This window comes from Orcinus orca, chromosome 1 (assembly GCF_937001465.1).
Source record: "Orcinus orca chromosome 1, mOrcOrc1.1, whole genome shotgun sequence".
Lineage (NCBI taxonomy): Eukaryota > Metazoa > Chordata > Mammalia > Artiodactyla > Delphinidae > Orcinus > Orcinus orca.
Window position 1 is genome coordinate 123297572 of NC_064559.1, and position 24682 is coordinate 123322253.

General features: G+C 41.0%; 1 pseudogene; it reads left to right on the plus strand.

Moving 5' to 3' along the window:
- The first annotated feature begins 1912 nt into the window (after positions 1-1912).
- Positions 1913-8274, plus strand: LOC101272901 (SWI/SNF-related matrix-associated actin-dependent regulator of chromatin subfamily D member 2-like; annotated as a pseudogene).
- Positions 8275-24682: the final 16408 nt, after the last annotated feature.

Here is a 24682-nt window from a genome sequence, read left to right on the forward strand (position 1 = left end):
GCATATACACAAGACTGTGACGCTTATCTTTCCAATTAGAGCCAATGCCTGTTCTTCTAAATGAATTTCACTCCTTTTGATTGCAGGCTTTTTGTGCACATTCAAGGAGGGGAGCAATGGCTGTGAAGGAGCCGACTCCATTAGTAGCACCAGGACTTCACACACTGTTAGATGATGCCAACTTTACAGTGCTATTTCCAGATACTTTAAAGATTAAGAGACATACAGAGATTTTCAGGTGTGTATATGTACATCTATTAGTAAACTTGGCCTATTTCATACATATATTTGCATATGTTTCACTCTGATATGTCTAAGTGTGGATTTCTTTTTATTTGTCATCCTTAGGATATTTGAATCTGTGTATTTTACAAGTTACAGAAAATTCTCAGTCATTGTCTTCAGATATTCCACCTGTCACATTCTCTCTCTTTCCTCTGCTTCTTGGACTCCACTTATGGCAGCCCTTCTCACTGTATCCTCTATTTCTGTTATCCTTCCTTCAATATTTTCCATAAATTAGCTTCTCTCTACTTAATTGTGATTAATTTCTTCCATCATGTCATCCAGTTCACCAATTTTCTTATCAGTTTTGTCTAATCTGCTATTAAACTCATTCATTGTGCTCTTTATTTCAATTGTTGAAGTTACTTCTAAAATATATACTTTAATGCGCTATGTCACTCTTCATAATTTTCAGTTACCTGCCACGGTTTTATATTTGATGTTTATTTTCTCAGAACCATAGTAACCGTAGTTTCATAGTTTTTGTCTGATAATTTCAGTATCTACAGTCTTTATGGATCTGCTCCTATTACCTGAGGTTTCTCACCTAGAGGAGTCTTGTCCTTTGGATCTAGATGTTCTTATTGTAATGTTAAATATGTTATTTGAAAATTATTAGTAGTATCAATTTATTATCTTCCAAACAGGATTTTATAATGCTTTTGCCAAGCACCTGGGGAAACTAGGAATACAAGATCATTTGAATCCGAGTTCAGAGCTTGAGATTTTACACACACACACACACACACACACACACACACACACACACTGACATATTATTCAGCTATGAAAAGGAAGGAAATCTTTCCATTTGCATCAACATGGGTGAAACTGGAGGACATAATGCTAAGTGAAATAAGCCAGACACATGAAGAAGATATTGTATGATCTTAATTATATGTGGAGTCTTTAAAAAAAGAGTTGAATTCATTGAAACAGAGACTAGAACATAAGTTACCAGGGCTGGGCCAAGTAGGGAGGAGGGGAGGGGAAATAAGGGAGGTATTGGTCAAGGGTCAAGGGTATTGGTCAAAGTTGTTGGCCGTTATGTGGTATGAACAAGTCTAAAGAATAATACACAGCATGATGACCATAGTTAATAATACTGTATTGAAATTGAAGATATGATAAGAGAGTAGATTTCAGGTGTTCTCATCACACACACACACAAATAACTATGTGAGGAGACAACATGCTGATTAGCTTAACTATAATAATCATTTCACTATACCCATATATACATATCAAATCATGATATTGTACACCTTACACATACACAACTTTTGTTTAAAACTATATTTTAAAATGATTACATCCCAAGAGTCTGGAAAGAGTGTTGGATCCTTCTCAGGAGACCCGTCAGCAGTGCTCTGTGTGTCTCTTCTGATTTATCTCCTCTCACTCAACATCACACAGAATCTTCATCTATCTGGATATTAGAAAAAGTGCCTCTGACCCACAACATATTCTTCCAAATCTATCACTTAGGCCATAAATTCTGCCCACTGATCTCAGGACTAAGGCCTCTGATGCTCAAATTCCAGATTCTTACAACTCATAAGCCAAGACCTTCACTCTTGTTGCAGAGCCATGCTCTAAAAACCTTCCCTGGAGCTAATGAATGACCATGAGTAAATGTAAGAAGGTCAAGACTTCAAGGTAAGAAGAGATAGGAAGACACACATGTCAAAGGAGTTAATCCATTTACTGGAATATATTAAGCTTGTGGTTATCAGACATAATAATGATTTGATAAACATGATTTTTAAATTGCCACATTATTTGCTAATATAAACAGTGTATGTAATTTATCAGTAGAAACAGACTACACTGAAGTCTGCTTTCGTGTTGTTAGGACGAACAGTCTCTAGCCGTTGAGCCACTGAAACCTCAAGAAGCAACTTGCTGGAGCCCTGTCAAGTCCTCCCAGAATCTCCAGAGCTGGTTAGAGACAGAGCTTTTCCCTGGGGAGCCATTCAGTTGGGAGCATGGAGAGCGTCATGAAAAGGGCACAGGAAGGGCCACAGAACTGTACTCATTGTGAGAAAGCAAGAAAGTTCCACAATTTCTCAGACTTTGTTTCTTACACGTTAACGAAAAAAAGGGAATAGAGGGATTTCCCTGGCCATTGTCCAGTGGTTTAGACTGAGCACTTCCACTGCAGGGGGCGAGGGTTCAATCCCTAGTCACAGAACTAAGATCCCACATGCCACAAACCGTGGCCAAGAAAAAGGGGGAGGGGATAGAAATCCCTGTTTCTCAGAGTTATTTGAGAATCAATGACCTAATATGTGCAGTAGAACATAGCACAGCACTGGACACAAAGTACTTAATGAGTGTCAGTCACCTGTCCTTGTCTTTCTTCTAACAAGTCTCCAGACCTCTTAGAAAGAAGTTTTCCAGCTCGTACTGAATCACAGCTTCCACAGAAGCTACTCTATCTATGTCCATATATGCAGAGCCATGAAAAAGGTAATTTTTGTGCTTAGGTTTGATGCCCTTAAGCACATCTTTTTCCAAACAGCTTCTCCTCATCTACCCATGCCTGCTAATCCAGCAGTACTTTATAGGGTTCCGATTGCTCTGACTCTAAAACAACCTACTTTTGCTTCTGATAGCCCATAACAGGAAACATTTTTATAGAGTATAACGGAGAGGCTGGCAGCATAATGGAGACTCTAGAACAAGACTTAAAATGCTGCAGTTATCCGTCAGTCACACAACACAGAATGTCATGCATAAGAAACAGCTGATTTATTAGCCTGATGGAGCAGGCTGTGAATATGAAATGATAGGGTGCAGCCACAGACCAGCTGCAGTTGTGGGCCAACTCATGGGTGCCATTGACAATAATGCCAGAGATCAATTCTGACCAACACATGTTTATTTATCAGGAAAACTCTGAGAGATGACAAAGCACGGGAGCCAGCCAGCCCCACAGCGAAGACAACCAGTGTCCAGACTGAACTCTTTTGTCAGTTGGTAACAAATCTACTTTCCTCCGCGTGGTGATGCTACTAAATAAATAACATGAATAAAAATAAACTATTGGAAGCCTATTTCTCACATTACATTAGCGAGGATATTTGAGGATTTGTTTCATGGCTTTAATTCAGGCATATTTCCCCCCTCATCTTTTTCTGAAACAGCTAAATTTCTGTTTGTGACATTACCTATCTTAGGAATAGTTGTTTATAGCATGTGGAGAATGGGAATTGGTTAGCCAGCAAAACAAAAAGGGCAGATGATGTAAACATCGTAGGGCAGAGATGCTAAAAAGTTCAAAACTCCTCACCTTCTGAGCAACAATGCATTTCCTGAAAGGCAATCAAAAATGTACCACCTAGGGCTTCCCTGGTGGCACAGTGGTTGAGAGTCCGCCTGCCGATGCAAGGGACACGGGTTCGTGCCCCGGTCCGGGAAGATCCCACATGCCTCCAAGTGGCTAGGCCCGTGAGCCATGGCCACTGAGCCTGTGCGTCTGGAGCCTGTGCTCTGCAACAGGAGAGGCCACAACAGTGAGAGGCCCGCGTACTGAAAAAAAAAAAAAAAAAGAAATGCACCACCTATACTGGTTTGAGAGTAGTAATCCCCACATTCCAGCTGAATGTTAAGTACATACAAATTTCTAAAGCCTCTCATAATATTATTTTGACATTTTCTTTTCAAAATAATACTTACGTGATTTCATTTTGACCTGTATAGTGACTTTTTGATCCATAAGGATGTCACAGAATAACATACTGCTTAAATCATCAAATTACTGAGTATGTGCCTCAGACTATGTCCAGCCAAACTAAAGTTGAGCATTTCATGGGAAAAAACCTTGCTCAATGACCTAGATATTTCCCATCTTAAAATTCTTTAAGATAGTATTTCAAGTCAATTTTTATTTCCCCGCACAATCCATGATTGTGCCATGATTTCCTATTTCACTTTGCCAGTATTCACACAACATTAGGTGTAACATTTTACAAGAACCCACCACAACCAGTTAAGCCTGACTGGCTCTATAGACAGTGACTTTACTTTCTGAACCAGAAATATTATAGGACACATGGGCTGCCAGCAGGGCAGAGCACTTTGTATCCAACCTGTATCCTTGAAACAGTCTCTCCTCCAACAAATGAGTCCTCAAAACTGCCACTGGAATTATCTTCATAAAATTGAAATCTGATCAAGCCACACCAATGCTTTAACCCCTTTGAAATCTCTTCTTTTCCTGTAGGATAAAATCTAAACTTTTTGAGTGGGCAACAAAACTCCAAATAGCCTACCTCAAGACATCTCTTTCACCATTGCAGGTTCCATCCAGCCATTCCGAATTTCTCACCATGTCTTAACACAGCCTTTCCTAAATTCCATATCTTTGCACCTATATCCTCTCTCTGGAAATACTCTTCCCCACCACACAGACACACAGACACACACACACACACATACCACACGAGTACATAAGCACATGTACTCATCCTTCAAGACAAATTCTTTCCCATGTTCTCCCACGCAGTTAGCTGTTTCTAAACAACTTATCTGTGCCTCTATCAAGCATTCACCACATTTTATATCAACTTATCTATTTATACATTTAGGTCCTCTCCTAAGCTGGAGTTCACTATAGTTTTAGATAAACTATATTAAGGAATAACTCTAAATTATAACTGCTGGATTATGGAGTCTGCTTTCTCCCCACTGTCATTAGGTGGGTTCTATCATGATCAAGACAACCACTTGGGGGAGATGTTGTAAAGATGTTACCAGCATAGGATGGGTGAGGGGACAGACTAGTGAGTGACCTTTAATAACTCTAATAACGTTAATATCTGCAATAATTCTTCCAAACCTAAGATGATGAGTGCAACAACAGAAACAACCAGCATCGAAACAGCCTAGTTGTTTAATCAATAACCAGCAGTTGTAAAACCAGGGCTTCCATCAAGTTCCACTGTGTGGGAAGGCAGCATACTTACAGCTGTTCATTAGGCTGAAACTTCACATTAGATACAGCTTGGATTTAATAGCTGTGAATTTTCTATCTCTAGAAAGCTAATTAAAAGACCATCACTCCCCTTTTTGTTGGTTACTAAACAAGTTTAGGAAGTATACCTACTGAAGAAGTATGAGAAGTTAGAGAGGATTAATTTAGATAGGCGCTAATTCCAAAGAAGAGGAACAATAATAACAAAAAGCCTTTCTTTCCTTACACAGAAGTTCTCTTTGAATACAAATATAAACTCTAGGCAAAATGCTTTGGCCCAAATAATTAGACTCCTGCTGACAATCAGAGTCAGCGGTGGACTGATGTCATGCCAAAGGACACGCAGTCTGAGCCTTTAACGTGGAGTTCTAGGGCTAATTAGAAAAATTACACCATGCCACATCCAGTTCTGGAGTCAGTATTTCAGCTGCAGAAGGTGATAACAGTAATGTATGGTGTCACATCTTCAGTCTCAATCTAAGACAAAGAACAAAATACTTTTAAAAGAATTCCTGAAGAACAGAAGGGGTTTCAGCCTTACTTTCCTCTTCACAAACACCTGATAAAAGTGAGAGAAAACAGGGTTGCCTTCAACAAGCAAATCTTTCTCACTCTCAATTTTCATCCACCTGATTTGCAAATTAATTTTTCCCCTCTCCTCCTGGAAGTAAAACAATAAAAACCTAAGCCTCTTCTAGTCAGTTTCCAGTATAATGCAATACAGTGCCAGCTTTTGTTCCCAGAGCCTAAAACAGGCTGGGGAACCGCACACGTGCTCTCCAATGTCCATGGACGGCTGGAACTTAGAAAAGGTGCCTTCAGTTGACATAAGCTGTTTCAGCCTTGTCCAGAGTCTGAAGCCAGTTCTGTCCTGAGTGTCTCTCCTCAAACACTGGGGATACTGATCCTATTTGATTCTAAGCCCCAGTTTCCTACTAACTGCGACGACTTGAACTAGAATCCTGTCCTGCCTCTCCCTTCTCAGGAGGCTCCACACCACCGCAAGGATGCTAACACAGTTTTTCCAGAAGCAATCATCTAAACCAAACCTAGGTCATCAAAAAGCCATAGCCAAGAGGTAATCAGGAAAAAGAAGTTTCTAGGAGAAAAGAGGTCTCAGAAAGCATTGATCACAGACAGCATCTGATGAAAAATTTCCATTATCTCAGACAGTCAAAATTATCAAAATAACAGAGCCAGGCCGCCCTGGGAGCTCCGCCTCCGCCAGCGGGACCCAGCACGCTGCCTGGAGCGGTGCTCAGGGGGCCCAGGCCTGCTGGAGGCGTGGGGGGGCTGCCGCCTTCCGCCCCAAGAACCCCACGGGCCCTGCGGCGCAGTACCAGAGGCCTGTCAGGTCACCAGGCAGTCAGATGCCCATGGCTGGCTTGCAGGTGGGACCCCCTGCCGGCTCCCCATCTGGCGCAGCTGCTCCACTTCGACCTGGCATGCCACCCACCATGATGGAACCATTCCGAAAACTCCTGCTTGTGCCCCAGGACCAGCTCCCGATGCCTGCCCAGCGCCGGGGGTTAAAGAGGAGGAAGGTGGCAGATAAAGTTCTACCTCAGCGAACTTGGGAGCTTATCCCAGAGCCTCAGGCGTGCATGGATCTCTTGGCTTTTGAGCGGAAGCTGGACCAGACCATTGCTCGAGAGCGGATGGAGATCCAGGAGGCCATCAAAAGGCCTCTGACGCAAAAACGAAAGCTGCGGATCTATATTTCTAATATGTTCAGTCCCAGCAAGGCAGAAGGTGATAGTGCAGGAACCGCAGGGATCCCCGGGGGGAAACCCCGCAGGGGTCAAGGTGGCTTCCTGGGAACTCTGAGTAGAGGGAAAACTGCTGGATGATCTTAGGAAACAGAAGAGGAAATTTTCTTCATTCTTTTAGAGCCTCGTCATTGAGCTGGACAAGGAGCTGTACGGGCCTGACAACCACCTGCTGGAGTGGCACCGGATGCCCACCACCCGGGAGACAGATGGCTTCCAGGTGAAACCGCCTGGAGACCTCAACGTCAAGTGCACCTGCCTGCTCATGCTGGCTCATCAGCCTCCCCAGTACAAGTCGGACCCCCGACTGGGGAGGCTGCTGGGGGTGCACACGCAGACGAGGGCTGCCATCATGCAGGCCCTGCGGCTCTACATCAAACACAGCCAGCTGCAGGACGGCCACGAGCGGGAGTACGTCAACTGCAACCGGTACTTCCGCCAGATCTTCAGTTGTGGCCGACTGCGTTTCTCTGAGATTCCCATGAAGCTAGGCAGGTTGCCGCAGCATCCAGACCCCATTGTCGTCAACCATGTAATTAGCTTGGACCCTAACAACCAGAAGAAGACAGGCTGTTATGACATTGATGTGGAGGTGGATGACCCACTCAAGGCCCAGATGAGCAATTTTCTGGCCTCTACCACCAATCAGCAGGAGATTGCCTCCCTTGATGTCAAAATCCATGAGACCATTGAGTCCATCAACCAGCTGAAGACCCAGAGGGATCTCATGCTCAGTTTTCGCACTGACCCCCAGGACTTCATCCAGGAATGGCTCCGTTCCCAGCACTGGGACCTCAAGATTATCACTGATGTGATTGGGAATCCTGAGGAGGAGAGACAAGCTGCTTTCTACCAAAAGCCCTGGGCCCAGGAACCAGTGGGGAGGCACATCATTGCCAAGGTGCAGCAGCAAAGGCAGGAACTGGAACAGGTGCTGGGAACCCACCTGATCTAATTGCTCAGGGATCCCTTCCTTTCTTCCCAGCCCTGGAGCCACCCCTTCCTCAGCCTGGAAGGGGACCACCCTCTGGGGCACAGACATGTAGGATGAGGGGGTGAGGGGTGTCTCCTGTCACTCTCTGCTCCCCAGCTTTAGTTTCATAAGTGTAGTGATAGGATTCCTTGTTGCTTGGTCCCCAAGGCCTTACTACTTACACGTTGGCTTTAATTGGATTCACAGCAGAGGCCTCCTCTGCCCCCTGCAGGCAGGCCCAAGTAGGACCTGGAGGCCGTGCTTTGACATCATAATGGAGACCTTTCAGAACCAAAGGCCCCTGGCTTTGCTTGTTTACTGACCCCCTTGGGGCGAGTGTCAGCGCTGGCTCTGGGGAGCTTTGTGAGGAAGAGAGACACAGCTCACCCTCTTCCTAGCCTTTCCAAACCAAAGCTCTTTGCCATTCCTACCAGCCCAGCCTTGCTGCTGTTTTTTTTTTTTTCCTTTCCTTTGGGTATTTGCAGTATTCGTGGAGCAGATTTTTCTATGCGGGAGCCACTTTTTTTGTACAGGGGTAAGCTTGGGTTTTTCAGGGACCCCTACTTGGTGGCTCCTTCCTCATTTTCTTTTCCCAATCTATGCAAGCGGCTCTGGCCGCCATCGTCTCCTGAGAAGCCAGAGGGCTGCCACCCAAGCTCTTGGGCCCACGGGTAATGCCTCCTAGAGGGAGGACACACGAGTTCTCTGGTGTGGCCTGAGGCATGGGTGTGTGTGGGCAGGGGGAGGTGCAGGGAAGGTGCAGGGGAGAGGTGGGGGGGGGACTATCGTTGCCCTTCGGAGCTTGGTAAGGAGGGTAAACCTAGGGCTTGGCAAGTGCCACTTCTGGCAGGTTTGGAAATTTCCAAATAAATTTTTGTTTATTGGTGGTATAAATAAATAAATAAATAACAGAGCCATTACAAAGTTGCTCTTTCCTTATCAGTACATTTGAAGAAAATAACAGGTCTTGGTCTTAAGGTGTTCATTCAACTTACAGAGTTCAGTTCATCAGAAGCTCCACAATTTGTGTTTTCTTGTTGCCTCTTTCTGGAATCATTGAATATTTGAATATCTAGTGCTTATATATGAACCAAATGAAAGTTACTCTGAGACAAATATTACTCAAGCCAAATTATTTTAATGTCAAGTATGTTAATAGTGGCTTTTCAAAAGTGTAAACATGGGGAGCTCAGAGAGCAAGTTTAAGCATTCCTTTATCAAATAAAAAACATGGGTTTTGGCCCATTTTTTCTGCTGGAACAATAGATATCCAAGTGATACATACAGAGAAAGCGGCAGAGGTCATAACAGCTTTTGAATCTCATACTAGCCTGTTTCACTTCCTTCTCACAATTACCATTCTTCTTGTCTTTATCCTAGTGATAAAAACCAAAATAACACCTCCAAATCAGATATTGAAACCCAAGATTATTTATAGCTGCCCAATTTCTTATGACATAGTTACATTAGATTTGATCCAGTTCTGCATGACTAGGGAAATTAAGCATGAAGCACCTTCTTCAACCTACTTCTCTAGTATCTAGGATGCTTTGCAGCAATTCAACATGTGTGTGCTTTCTCTTTGGTGGAAAAAAAAAGAAAAACAAAGATGGCATCACCTGAAAAGCAAAAGAAGTGAGGGCCTAAGCCTGTGGAGGCAGCTTAATCACCTGCAAGCAGTTTATCATTCAACATAATAGCACAGGGCCTTAAAAAGCCTGCTCTGACACTCTCATTTGTCCTGTGATAGAATGCTCCCTGCATGGGAATTTAATATCCCCACTGCAATCAAACTTTGATGTGCACAGAATGTGTCTGTCATCTGTAAGCTGGAAGTCACAGTGCAACCCACTTCGCTGACCAGGACAGGGCCAGTCTGTTTCCCACAGGAAGGTTCTCAACCTCAGTTAGCACCTAAGACACAACGTTGGACACCCAGACCCCACCTCAGAATGCCCGAGACTAGGGCCTGGGCATTTTTTTCAAAGCTACACAGTGATTCTGTCACAGAGCTGCATCGAGAATCGCAGGGATGCAGTGTTGACCTTTCAGTGTCGTTGCTGGTGCATTGTTTTAAAATTCAGTCCAGGGACTGGGTGTATACTGCCTTCCAGAAAATGAAGGCAGCCTCTTTTGTGGAGGCTACATAATAGTTTTCCCTGGGGGTGATCAGCCCCCCGGGGAAACTCTGTGATGGAGCGTAAATCTCCCTTTTCATACAAACAAGCCAATCTCCTGGCTGTTCTGCTTCTCATTAGCCTGGGACAAAATCTCTTGTTCCAGGCAAAGTAGGTGTTATTATCATCATTTTATAAATAAAGAAATGGAAACCCTGAGAGGTAGAATGACTTGCCTACTTTCATACTACAGACTAAAAAGTGACTAGTTCAAAACGAGGATTAAGATTTTCTACCTCTAAGCTTTTTTCTGATTTTAAAATGTATTTTCTATTGTGTTAGGTTCACATGCAAACAAAATCTCAGGGTTAGGAAAGCAGGATGTCCTCTTTAAAAAAATAAAAAGCAGTTTATTTTAGAAAAGTGGTTCTCAGAATGTGGTTTCTGAATGAGCAGCTTGAGAATCACTTAGGGATTTGTTAGAAATGCAAATTCTCAGCCCACACCCTAGACCCAGAAAATGAGAACCTCTGGGTGTGGGCTAGCTCTCCAGGCAATTCTGAAATTTTAAGAACCACTGTTTTAGACAAAAGCCAAACTATAAACCCTTTCCCCCAAATTTTGTTGAAATAGAATCTCATAAAAATATTGTTTTAAAAACTCAAAGGTAAAGTCAGAGAGAAGTAATAGTTTTTGGAGAAGTAAATCAGCTTGGTTGCCAGAGGTGGAGTCTTCTTGGCTGGAAAATAATCATTAGACAATTGTGGGAAATCATCCCCAAATATTTTTCTCTCTTGAGAAGACATTTAAGTAAAAGTTAAGGCCAACAGGCATAAACAGTTTAAAGGAAATATGTTGAGTAAAGAAAGAGAATTCTCTGGCAAGGAAGGTACTAGGGCTTAATTAGGTCCTCAAACTAGCAGAAAAAATGAAAAAAGGCCCTTAGGAGAGAGGTGGACAGGGTTACCAAATCTGTTTTCCTTTCCACTTGAGTACACAGCCCAGACTCCCTGGTAGTAGAGTGTGGCCCCAGGACTGAGTTCTGACTCCTGGACTATTAGTGGAAGGGGTGGACGCTACTTCCAGCCCAGCCCATTAAAATAAAAAATCTCTGTCGGGCTTCCCTGGTGGCGCAGTGGTTGAGAGTCCGCTTGCCGATGCAGGGGACATGGGTTCGTGCCCCGGTCCAGGAAGATCCCACATGCCGCGGAGCAGCTAGGCCTGTGAGCCATGGCCGCTGAGCCTGCACGTCTGGAGCCTATGCTCCGCAACGGGAGAGGCCACAACAGTGAGAGGCCCGCGTACCGCAAAAATAAATAAATAAATAAATAAATAAATAAAATCTCTGTCATAATACTCACTCTTCTTTCTTCTCACATTGGCCTACTGGAAGCAGAGGATTCAGCAGAAACCTCCATGGCTTTAAGGGACAGTAGATCCACAAGCTAGAAGGACCCAGAGTTCATAAGTCACCCTAGGGAATGCCACTACCACACACCTACACAAAAACACTCTATGAATGAGACAAATTCCCACTGGGCTAAGCCAGTGAAGTCTGGGGTTTGTTACAGACAGCATCTACCATGTGTAATCTAAGTCTTTGCGAGAGTCACTAAAATAAATGCATTTTTCGTCAAAGCAGCAATGTTTCATGCCGAGTTCTGATGCCTGCACCTCAAATGGCTATAGAGCAGTAGCTACGGAATTCCCTGTAGATCAAAAAGTGCCCCTGTAAGCAGCAGCCAAGCGCACCTGCACCTTGTGTTCTGTGAGCCCTCCCAGATAACACAGGGTCTCACTGCTCCTCTTCACCAGATTGCCCCTTCTGGAATTTGCCATTATATCCACGTGACGTTTAGAAGACAGAAAGGTGATCTATTTAGGGTCTGTATTTTAAGTCTAACACTAGTAATTGACCACAAACATCATTCATGATGAGTATGTTTTCAGAAATCTCTACTTCTCTCCTCAGTCCCACCTTTTGTTATGACATCCCCATTTTCCCTTAAGGCCCTATTATCTATCTTCCTTGAAGATGGCATACCTCTTTTTCAATATTCATTCATTGCTTAAAAAATTATTTGTCCAGTGGGGGAAATCGACAAGTCATCTTTTCAGTCTGTACACAGCTTCTGACATGGATGAGTCTTCCATCACACAAGTCTCTCCTGGTTTATTCCTATTCTCTGGCGCTTCCTCCTCTCTCTGCTTTGCATGACCATCCTTCTCTATCCAATAATTAAATGATATTAAGTGATGGAACTTCCTCAAGTCTCTGTCTTAGCCTTTCTCTCTCTCCAATTTCTATATTCAGGCTCTTATATCGACATCAACAACTTCTACTTTTGCCCACCTACACATGACTCTCAAATCTGTGAATATTTCTCAGGTACAGACCTTTCTTTGGCGTTCCAGACTCACATAACCAATTATCTACTAAACGTGTCTACTTGGATATCTCAAAGGCATTTTAAACACAACATAACACACAATTGGATTCATTGTTTCCAGCCTCATACCCCACCTCCATGTCTTCTTACAGTGACCGTTATCAGTGAACGACACAAGCTTCCATTCTGATAAGCAAGCCAGACATCTAAGAATCATCCTAGTCACCTCCCTCTTTCTTGCCCCTGATAGCTACTCCAAAACCACACCTTACTGATTTCACTTCCAAAGTACCTCCTGAATTCGTGTACTGCACCACGTCTCCTCTACAGTATCCCAACCCAAACTGCCCACATCTCTTGCTTGAATGATGGCATTGCTTTTCCTTTTTAAACCACCACCAAATAGTCCATTCTCTACAATGCACAGTGATTTTTTTCAAATTGCAAATCTGATCCCATCATTCCACTACTATTTAAAACTTATCAGAGGCTCTCCATCAATGCTAGGCTAAAGATACAAATGCTTAACATTGCCCACAAGACCCTACCTTGGCCTGGATCCCATCTGCCTGCCCAGCCTCATCTCAAAACCACCCTTTCACTTTCCCTCTGCAAGCCAACCACACTGGTTTTTTTCTTGAATGGGCATATTCCCTCCAACCACAGAACCTGGAACATACAAATTCCTTGGTCTCAAACAATTTCCTTACTTGTCTCATCTCCCTTTCACTTCTACTTTTAGATTTTATCTCACCTTGTTTCCCTTTCTCAGGGACCCTAGTGTGACCTCCATTTTATGATTAATGGCCCATTACTAAGTCCTCCTAGAATGGCTCTATCTCCACACTAATGATAGCTGTAAATTTGCATTAAATTGTAGGATTCTTTGCTTAATGTCTATTGCACTTGCTAAACTACAAGCTGCCCCTCAAAATCAGGAACCATGTCCACTTCTGTCCCACCACTGTACCCTAAGTCTCTCACTCATTTAACAAATATTTATGTGTCAGGAAATATTCTAGGTGCTAAGGACATAGTAATAACAAGACAGAGAAGTTTCCACCTGTTGTGGTATGTACATTGTAGTAATAGGAGACAGAAAATTAGAAAAATATTTTTTAAAATAAGAAAAATAATAGGTAATAATAAGTGCTATGCAGAGAATTCAAATAGGATCATATGACACAATGTGATTAAGATGTTTATTTCAGATTGAAAGAAAACCTTTTTGGAGTGGTGAAATTGAAAATTTTAGTTAAAATGAAACCAGTCATGTGAAGACTGATGAGGATAACCCTCCAGGAAGAGGGCTGTAAGATGGGAGCCAACACCTGACACAGGCTAGGCTCATTATGAATGTTTAATAAATATTAGTTGACTGTTGTCAGATAAGCAGGACCCAGTGAGGGGCTACTAACCCAGGCTTCTCTTCTTTAGCCTATGAGAGATGTAGGGGACAAAAGAAAAAGGGGCAGGTGACATGAATGGTGTCTGTTATAGTTGCTGTTGACTGATAGATCCTCAGTGCTGCTTTCCAGGGAAGCAAGATATGACACATTGATTTTTGTAATTTCTATTGTGAGATGGGGATGACTGGTCTTAGTGACAAGAGCGATTAAGTAACTTGCACACAGTAAGACTCTGGACAGGCTGAAGGAAAAGCTGTATCTGCTGTAACTATTACTGTTTTACTCAAATTATAGCTGACTCCAAGACCTGGCTTTGAACTTGGCACAGTATGGTTAAAACTATTTTCTTGATTTAGAAATTCTCCTTTCAAAGTTAAGCTAAGTGTGCAAACAAATTCATAACATCTAGAAGATCTTACAAACATAAAATATATTTTTTAAGTCTAGGATCATCTCATGTCTTCTTCCCTGCCCTTGCGTACTCTCTCAAATTGCAATAGTCCTTGGTTATTTTTCTCCTCCTCTAACTGTGGAGTAACAATAAAACTTTACACACTGAATGATGAATAAGACATGTTCTTCCCCAGGCAGAAAAGGGGATCAAAGCAAAGTATGTTACTCAAACCATCAGTCTTTTTCAAAAGCAAATGTTTCTTCCCAGGATGAACTAAAATATTTAAGGTTTCAAGAAAATATGGTCTGGAAATTCCTTTAAAGTTGTTGTTCAATTACATAAGTAAATTGTTCTATAGAATAAGAGTTTTAAAACAATCAGCTTTCAGATTCTTTTTCTACATGACTGTGTGTGTGTGTGTGTGTGTGTGTGTGTGTGTGTGTGTGTGAGAGAAAGAGAGAGAGAGAGAAAGAGAGAGATAAGAAAGAGAGGGACTTTGGAAATTTTCTAAATAAAACTGTAAATGAAAGAGCCTTTGCGGCTTTCTTTTTGAAAGATAATTTTTGATGACAAAACTTAAAGATGCTTCAGTTACTACAGATCATTATCATTAATGAACTAATAATCAGCCTTATGCTAACCAAATCAACTTATTCAATGGCAGTTCCTTTGGGAAATTTACTTATTTTCCCTGCTTTTCAACATCCTAGTCTGTAAGAGGGTGATAACATCACCTCCCTCACATTTAGATAATGCCGACAGCATCTAATACGTAGGCTACGAGTGGAAAGTGCAAAGGTAAAGATAAAAATTTCTATTACCATGATGTCTTCCTATGAGGAGAATAAGACTTTACAACTTGAAGGTAGGCAGTAGGAAACATATTTGGATTAAGTACATGGTCCACAGGGTACTGACATCACCAGTCAGTTGGTTTTCTGAGAATGTGACATAAGAAGTTGTTTTCCACTCTAGCTGATCATCAGAATCACCTGGGGAGTGTTTTCAAAAGTACAGATCCCCAAGGGACTCTGATAGTCAACCAGGTTTGGGAACAGCAAGTTGGAGGACATATTATAATGACTAATACTCTAGAGTATTTTTCACACATTATCTCTTATAAAGCTCATGACAACTCTTACTGTATTGAAAGGAGAACAGAATTTGCAGTCAAAACGACTGGACTTTAGCTCCCACCTAGTCACTTTTTTTTTCTCTCTCTAGTGGTGGTGCACGGGATTCTCTCTAGTTGTGGTGTGCGGGTTTTCTCTCTCTGGTTGTGGCACACAGGCTCCAGGGTGTGTGGGCTCTGTAGTTTGTGGCACGCGGGCTCTCCCACTGAGGTGCGCGAACTCAGTAGTTCTGACTCGCAGGCTTACTTGCCCCGTGGCATGTGGGATCTTAGTTCCCCAACCAGCGATCAAACCCACATCCCCTGCATTGGAAGGCAGATAGATTCTTTACCACTGGACCACCAGGGAAGTCCCCCAACCATGTCACTTTTTAGTGCACAAAAACTTAACTTCTGTGATTCTCACTTTCTTCACCTATACAATGAAAATTAAATGTAGTTATACCTGCCCTGCATGCCTGCTAGAACTTTTTTAAATGCCAAAGCACCTGAAAATATAAAGCATAATTATTAAAAATGAGAAATGGTGTCATTATTTGGGATGGGTTATGTGTCCTGAGTGTCTTTATTAAACAGTAAAGCTAAATAAAAATCTGGGCATCTGAAGGAAGATGTGGAAGTATCTATGGGTGTATGCAAAGATATGTGAGTGTGTTTATGACAATATTAGAGATAAGTTGTACCAAAAAGATTTTAGATGGTATCTACTTTAACAGCACTCATTTTTATTCAAGTTTTCCAATTGGCTGAATGAATTCAGTTTGAGTGTTAAAAGAAATATCTCAGGGACTTCCCTGGTGGCACAGTGGTTGAGAATCTGCCTGCTACTGCAGGGGACACGGGTTCGAGCCCTGGTCTGGGAGGATCCCACATGCCGTGGAGCAACTAGGCCCGTGAGCCACAACTACTGAGCCTGCGCATCTGGAGCCTGTGTTCCTCAACAAGAGAGGCCGCGATAGTGAGAGGCCCGTGCATCGCGATGAAGAGTGACCCCCGCTCGTCACAACTAGAGAAAGCCCTCACACAGAAATTAAGACCCAACACAGCAAAAATAAATAAATTAATTAATAAAACAAAGGACTAGTCTTTAAAAAAAAAAAAAGAAATATCTCAGTTTTAAATCTGAACTCTGGAAGAAAATTCATCTTCTAGAATGAAAGACAATATTTATGCATTAAATTAAAGTATTTGGGAAAACTACTGTCATTCTTTAAGTTTAACTTTTGCATTGTGAACTATTCTAAGAGTGTTTATAGTAAGAAACCATAATGGGATTCTCACCCCTCCTCTATATATAATTTTTGCTTGGTTTTACTTTAATAGTTTCCATTCTTCTAAATAACCACCTAAATTAGATTTTATAGTAAATGGGAGCACTTATAAAAGAAAAGAACAAAATTAAAAAGTCATGTGGTTTTTAGTGCATACGCTACAGAAATGAATATTTTTCCTGTGGATACAGAATCAGCTTTCACTTATGAGCCTAGATTATGGTTTATAAGACAATTACAATGGTTATGTGAAATAAGCATATAACTAGAATGCCAGCTTTAAGAAGAATGTGTATTACACTTCATCTGGAGAATAGACAGTGACCACTTATGGTCTAAGAGTAAAATATCCTCCTATTATTTTCTTAACTCTGGACATTAAAAATTAGAGCACCGGTGGAAAGAGCAAGGACATAAAAACGACACATTCTCTGAGACCAAAAATAATCCACATAAAATGAGTAAGAGCCATTGGCACCTAGAAAACATCCCAGAAGCAATTAGGAGACAGTCCATTGAAAAGGTAGTCACTGTAAAATTGGATATTGACATTGTAAAGATGTTTGGAAGGTATTTCAGTGAGGTAGAAAACTGCAATAGTTGAGTTTGGGGCCAACGCAGGGACTACAGAAAGGAGAGTTGGAAGAAAATATTTTAGTCGTGTGCCTCAGCCATGTCCAATGAAAGAGATAATCTGTTTGTTTGTTTTTCTTAAAATCCAAATTATGAGAAAAACAAAAAACAGAATTTTATCAAACTAATATATATCAAAGTTATTCCTAAAAATCCATTCCCTTTGCTTTAAACCTGAATTTCTCAAGCTCTATTTTCTTATGCCATTTGGTTTCTTAAGTGAACCCAGCCACAGAGAAACCTCAACTATAATTAGCAAAATATATCTCCTGTTGTAAATCAATATTAACTTTCTGAATTCAAAGAGGTCTCTTGAGAGTATGGTTAATGTCAATAAATCTCCCAAAGACTGATGAAACAGAGGATGCAGAGGAGTAATATAGAGGTAACTATGAAAAAATATAGTAATCAAGAAGCACCGTCTGTCTGCCTAAAACACACACACAGTCACATGCACAAATACATGCAAAGAACACCTTCAAATCTGAAAAGTCTTGGACCTCTGGAAATATACCCTCAAAATTGGGATTGCCAAATTTAGCAAATAAAAATACAGGATTCCCAGTTAAATTTGGATTTCAGATAAACAACAAAAAAATTATTAGTATAAACATGCCCCATGCAATATTTGCGACATACTTATGTTAAAATACTATTTGTTGCCTATCTGAAATTTAAATTTAACTGGGCCTCCTGCATTTTATCTGGCAACCCTACATAGAATTCTGTGTACTCAAATTTTAAAAACACACTAAAAATTAAATGCTGTCACTTTAGACAACCAACTGTCCCCAGCAATCATAACCTTATCACAAATATCATGACTGAAATCATATGATGGTCCTCTGATGGGAGATGAACATCCAGATGATCCTGAATATAAATATTTATCATTAAATGCAAACACAAAAATTTAAATTCTCATTCTGAAGATCAGAGACTATGTCCTCTCATCCCCCAAGGTAATCCTGGGACCATGGTGTATTATCAGGGTTCTCCAGAGAAACAGAACCAGCAAGAGAGACTGCTTGTGGAGGTTGGCATGTCCAAAATCTGCAGGGTAAGCCGGCAGGCTGGAGACCCAGTGAAGAGTTTCAGTTCAAGTTCAAAGGCTGTCAGCTAGCAGAATTCCCTCTTCTGGGGAGGTCAATCTTTTTCTATCAAGGCCTTCAATTGACTGAATGAGGCCCACCCACATTACGGAAGGTAATCTGCTTCACTCAAAGTCTAGTGATTTAAATGCCATTCTCATCTAAAAAGACACTGTCACAGAAACAACTAGAAAAATGTTTTACCTAATATCTCAGTACAGTGGCTGAACCAAGTTGACACATAAAATTAACCATCATACTCAGTTTGCTCTACATCATACTATAGTACACTGCACACCACATTTCCCACCAGAATCACAGTGACCCTCATCACCTGGCTTCTCTCCTGATACCCCAGTCTATATACTGATTCTCAATCTTTAGAGAATCTAAATATCACCTGAGAAGTGTCTAAGGAACACCTGAGACGTTTGTTAAAAATGAAATAGCTGAGCCCCACCTCCAAGATTCCAATATATTAAGTCTGGAGTGGGATCAAGAAATCAGAATTTTTAATAAGCACCCAGGAGATGTTTGGGGACCACTCTTTGAAAATACCACAATATTGAGTATAACTCAACGCAATATAGGATTTTAGTTAGAGTGAGGTATGTGGCAAAGACCTACAAATCACAGCTGAGTCAATTAGATTCCATGTTCTTCACATCTGTATCTGTGGAATCTATAGTTCTTTATTCAATTGAGCATTCCGTGTGCAATAAAATTTAGTGAGAACACCAGTAGGAATCCCCATAACTCTATCTTCCCTACTAACTCAATCCTTTTCTAGCTAGCCTGAAGGGAGTCGGTCTGGACTAAAAGTGTCCAGTGGGTCTGCCCCAGGAGAGACTCAAATTATTCCTGATTTGAATTCCTACACAAAGGCCCAGAGTAGTGAGAGTCACTGACCAAAACAACAAATTCAGGTAAGTCATATAATTGTTTTTACAAGCAACATCAAATTACTGAATTCAGGCTTATTTCTCTATGGTCCTTCCACCCTTTAACAAGATTTCATCTGCCTCATTTTAAAATGCATCTTAGAACCAAGAAGATAATGAGCTTTCATGTTAGAATTCTGATGATGATAGTAGTGACGTGTATCAGGAACTGTGAAGGGTCTGAGATTTCAATTTATTTGCAAACAAACAAGTTTCATGGATGTTGCTAAAGACATGAGTATCCTGGCTCAGAGACCCAGGACCTCATGATGCATGGGGCAACAGGCAGCATAAGTACTAGCATATTTACATCAGTTCCACCTGCCCCCAAGTCCCATAGAGGTGATGTGGATGGGCCCAGAGAGATGTGTACATGTGCAGTGAGTTGCATTTTAAAAGAAGAACCCTGGGCTTCCCTGGTGGCCCAGTGGTTAAGAATCCACCTGCCAATGCAGGAGACACGGGTTTGAGCCCTGGTCCAGGAAGATCCCACATGCCGTGGAGCAACTAAGCTCATGCACCACAACTATTGAGCCTGTGCTCTAGAGCCTGTGAACCACAACTACTGAAGCCGACACACCTAGAACCTGTGCTCTGCAACAAGAAAAGCCACTGCGATGAGAAGCCCACGCACCGCAACAAAGAGTAGCCCCCCACTCGCTACAACTAGAGGAAGCCCACGCGCAGCAACAGAGACCCAGCACAGCCAAAAATTAATTAATTAATTAATTAATTAAATTATTAAAAATAAAAAAATAAAAGAAGAACCCTGAGCTTAGGGATCTAAATCTTTTATAATGGGCAGTAAGTATATCTGTCCTTTGGTCTGGAGAGAGACACTGTCTCTGTGTTCCAAGCCTGTTTGCTATAGCAAGATTCTTTTTTTCTTTTTAAATTTTTTATTTATTTCTTTTTGGCTGCATTGGGTCTTCGTTGCTGCTTGCGGTCTTTCTCTAGTTGCAGAGAGCGGGGAGTACTCTTCATTGTGGTACGCAGGCTTCTCATTGCAGTGGCTTCTCTTGTTGCAGAGCACGGGCTCTAGTTGCGTGGGCTCTAGTAGTTGTGGCCCATGGGCTTAGTTACTCCATGGCATGTGGGATCTTCCCAGACCAGGGCTTGAACCTGTGTCCCCTGCATTGGCAGGTGGATTCTTAACCACTGCGCCACCAGGGAAGCCCTAGCAAGATTCTTAAAATGATCATCTGGAGCAAAGGGCAAATTGGTACCCTTGTTTATAGAAACTCACAGAACAGGAGAGACCCATAGGGAATTGTCTTCAAACAAAATGTTTGTTATTTGGTTTGTATGTTAGACTGCAAGTTGCATAGAGTCAGGCACATATGTTTTATGTTGCCAATTCCCCTGAATCTAGTATAGTGTTCTATAATTATTATTACATAAATTATATATAAATATAATTAATATATTAATAAGTATATAAACTAGCATTATATAAATATTTGTAGTATGACTGATAACTTTTTAAAATGTAAAGTATGAAACTGATGAAGGATAAATGAATATCTTCCATTACTACTGCTACTGTCTATCTATCTATCACCTCAGAAACAATGTTGTTTATGAGATGCCTCATTTATTTAGTAACAGCATTTGACAGTGGATTAAGAACAGGTGAAAACTAAGGTATTTAAGTTACATATTTAACATACAATATATTTCAATTCCAAAATAATTAACAGTGTGTAAAAATGTTAAAATTAAGCCAAAACTTATTAAATTTGAAGATTTGGTTTGAAAATCAACCTAAAAATTTCAAAAAGGATCTGATGTTCTGACTCATTCATTTATTTGACAAATATTAATTGATCAGCTCTTATATTTCAGACACTGCTCTAGGTGTTGGGCAGATACACTGCTCTAGATGTTTGCCCAATGAACAAAGCAGATAATAATTCCAACTTTCATGAAAATTTCATTCTAAAAGGGAAATCGGATGGCAAAGATAAAAGTAAAATACAGTGTATACCAGATTGTGATTAGTGCTAAGGAAAACAATAAAATAATGACGGGAATAGGAAATATTGGAAAGAGACATTGATTTTTTTTAAAAAAGACCTAAGAAAGGTTTTACTGAGATTTTTGTTGAGTAAAGATGTGAAGAAAGTGAGGGATCCAGCCTCACGGTTATCTGGGAGACTAACATTCAGGTCAGAGGAAATTGTAAATCCAACAATATTGAGACAGGCACAGCTAGGAGGCCAGTGTGACTGAACCAGCGTGATCTAGGGAAAGAGTTGGAACATATGAAGTTAGAGTTATTGATGAGGGGTTTAGAGGTGAAGATGAGGGAAGAGCATGTAAGGACTTGAGGTCATCATAAGGTTTTGGCTTTTACAGGACTGAGATGAGAAGCCAATGGATAACTTTGAAGAGAGAAGGAACATGACATATCTGTATTAGGGTTCTCCAGAGAAGCACAACTAATTAGACATATATAATATATATATTATTATATATAAATGGATATTATATATTCATTTGTATTCATATATGTGCATATATATACATACATATGCAGGGGAGGCTGGCAGGCTGGAGACTCAGGAAAGAATTGCAGTTTAAGTCCAAAGTCAGTCTGATATAGAACCAGGAAAAAATGATTTTGGAGATGAAGTCTGAAGGCAGTCTGCTGGAGAATTTTCTCTTCTCCAGGGGAGGTCAGCCTTTTGTTCTATTCAGACCTTCCACTGATTGATTAAAACCCACCCACATTATGGGCAATCTGCTTTTCTCAAAGTCCACCAATTTAAATATAAATCTCATTTAAAAACACCCTCACAGGAATACCCAGAAAATATGTGACCAAATATCTGGGCACTGTGGCCCAAACAAACTGACACATAAAATTAACCGTCACAGCATCTAGAAAGATGAATGAAGTGGAGGAAAGAACAGACTTGTTCTGTCAGGTAAAGATAACAGAACTTGTTCCTATGGATGAAAGCTATACCTAGGTAGATCAGAGTTTCATATAAAGAAAAATCACTTGATAAATAATTCTAGTAAAGTCTGTGTGTTATTTAGAAAAAATTATTACTGCATTGGTGGGTAGCTGAGCCAAGTGGCCAAGTTTCTTTCTCACCTGTCAATCCTGTGATTCTGTGATTTACCAACAGAGTTAATCACAGTATTTCAAAATTTCTGACTCTCAAATGGAAACACTTTTGCATGTTTAGACAAATGAATTACATCTTTCAGAGGAAATCCTTGATATTTCGTCCTTAACTGAGTAATACTTAGTGATACTGTATCTACTGTCTTAGGTTGCTTGGGCCGCCCTAACAAAATACCATAGACTGGGTGGCTTAAACCACAGAAATGTATTTCCTCACAGTTTCGGAGGCTAGAAGTCCCTAATCAAGGTGCTGACTCATTCAGTTCCCAGTGATAATTCTCTCCCTGGCTTGTAGACAGCCACATTCTCCCTCTGTCCTCCCATGGCAGAGAGAGGGAGGGAGACTGAGATTGAGAGACACCTCTCTCGTGTCTCTTCTTATGATGATACCAGTCCTATTGAATCAGGGTCCCCATCCTTTTGACCTCATTTAACCTTCATTACATCCATAAAGGCCCCATCTCCAAATACAGTCACATTGGGAGTTGGGGCTTCAACATATAACTTGGTGGGGGGTGGGGGTGGGGGGGGCAGTGGAAACAAACATTCAGTCCATAACATCAACCTATCTCTTTCTGCCAATAGCCAGCTCAGTAGGATTCATGTAAACATACTAATAAAAAAGAATTTACTGAGCTCTCCAATGTGAGACAGATTCTAATACTATGTCATTCCTGCTTTTGGCAATATGGGGACCCAGAGAAGTTGAGTGGCCTAGATTTCATCTAGCTTGTCATTTCTAATCAATTAGTTGTGGCTACCTGGAGCACTGTGCTGAGATCTCAGCTACAGGGTCGTTGTCTTTTAGTAAAGTCTTGCAGGATTATGGCTACATATTTGCATATACCTATCATGGACATAAAGGACTCTGAAGAAAGACAGGAATAATTATGTCATTATCCTAGTCTGGTCATCCAATGTGATTCTTTATTATTGTTTACATCAGCAAAAATAATAATGGGGGTAAGTTAGGTAAGTTATCTCTTCCCCTGCAAAAATATTCAACCACTACATATATGATTTAGGTATTTATTAGATGAGGTAGAAAGATGTTTGTGATGGATTTATTACGAGAAAAAGTGGGTTTCAAACTACACAAAGTATGCTCACATTTTTAAAATAGATTGTTGAGATGGAAAATATTGGGAAAGTATTTACAAATGTAAACACAAAGCAAGTCAGAGTTTTCTTCCTTCCTCCCTTCTTTATTTTCCTTCTCTTCTACTCCTTCCTGGGAGGACTTTTGAGTTTTGTCGTTATGTCATTATTGTTGTTGTTATAGTTATTTTACTTTATGTATTTTTTTAATTTTTGGCTGTGTTGGGTCTTCATTGCTGTGCGCGGGCTTTCTCTAGTTGCAGTGAGTGGGTGTTACTCTTCGTTGCAGTGCATGGGCTTCTCGTTGTGGTGGTGTCTCTTGTGGCAGAGCATGGGCTCTAGGCTCACAGGCTTCAGTAGTTGTGACATGAGGGTTCAGTAGTTGTGGCTCACACGCTCTAGAGCACAGGCTCAGTAGGCGCACGGGCTTAGTTGCTCCATGGCATGTGGGATCTTCCTGGGCCAGGGCTCAAACCCATGTCCCCTGCATTGGCAGGTAGATTCTTAACAACTGCACCACCAGGGATGTCCTGTAGTTATTTTTTTATTCCATTTTATTTTGTTTGTGTCTTTTTAAGGTAGGAAAAAAAGAGGCAGAGAATCTGCTAGCCTAGTAAGGCACTGAATTTATGCTATAAAAGGCATCAATATAACCAAAGTGTTTTTTTGTCCTATAAATGTTTAACTCTGTATAAAATTTCTTCCAAGGAAGAGCAGGATGAAAGGTGCTAGTACCACCCCTCCAGGAGGGGAAATCAATCAAACCAATAAACTAGGAGACAGGGAAAGAAGATAAAGAATTCTAAGACAAGAAGGAGACCAAAGACATAGAAGCAGCATAAGAGTCCATCAAGAGGTAAATGGATAAAGAAGATGTGTGTGTGTATATATATATATATATATACACACACAATGGAAACAACTCAGCCATAAACAAAGAATGAAATTTTGCCATTTGCAGCAACACAGATGGACTTGGAGGGCATTTTGTTAAGTGAAATAAGTCAGAGAAAGACAAATAGTGCATGATATCACTTATATGTGGAGTCTAAAACATACAACAAA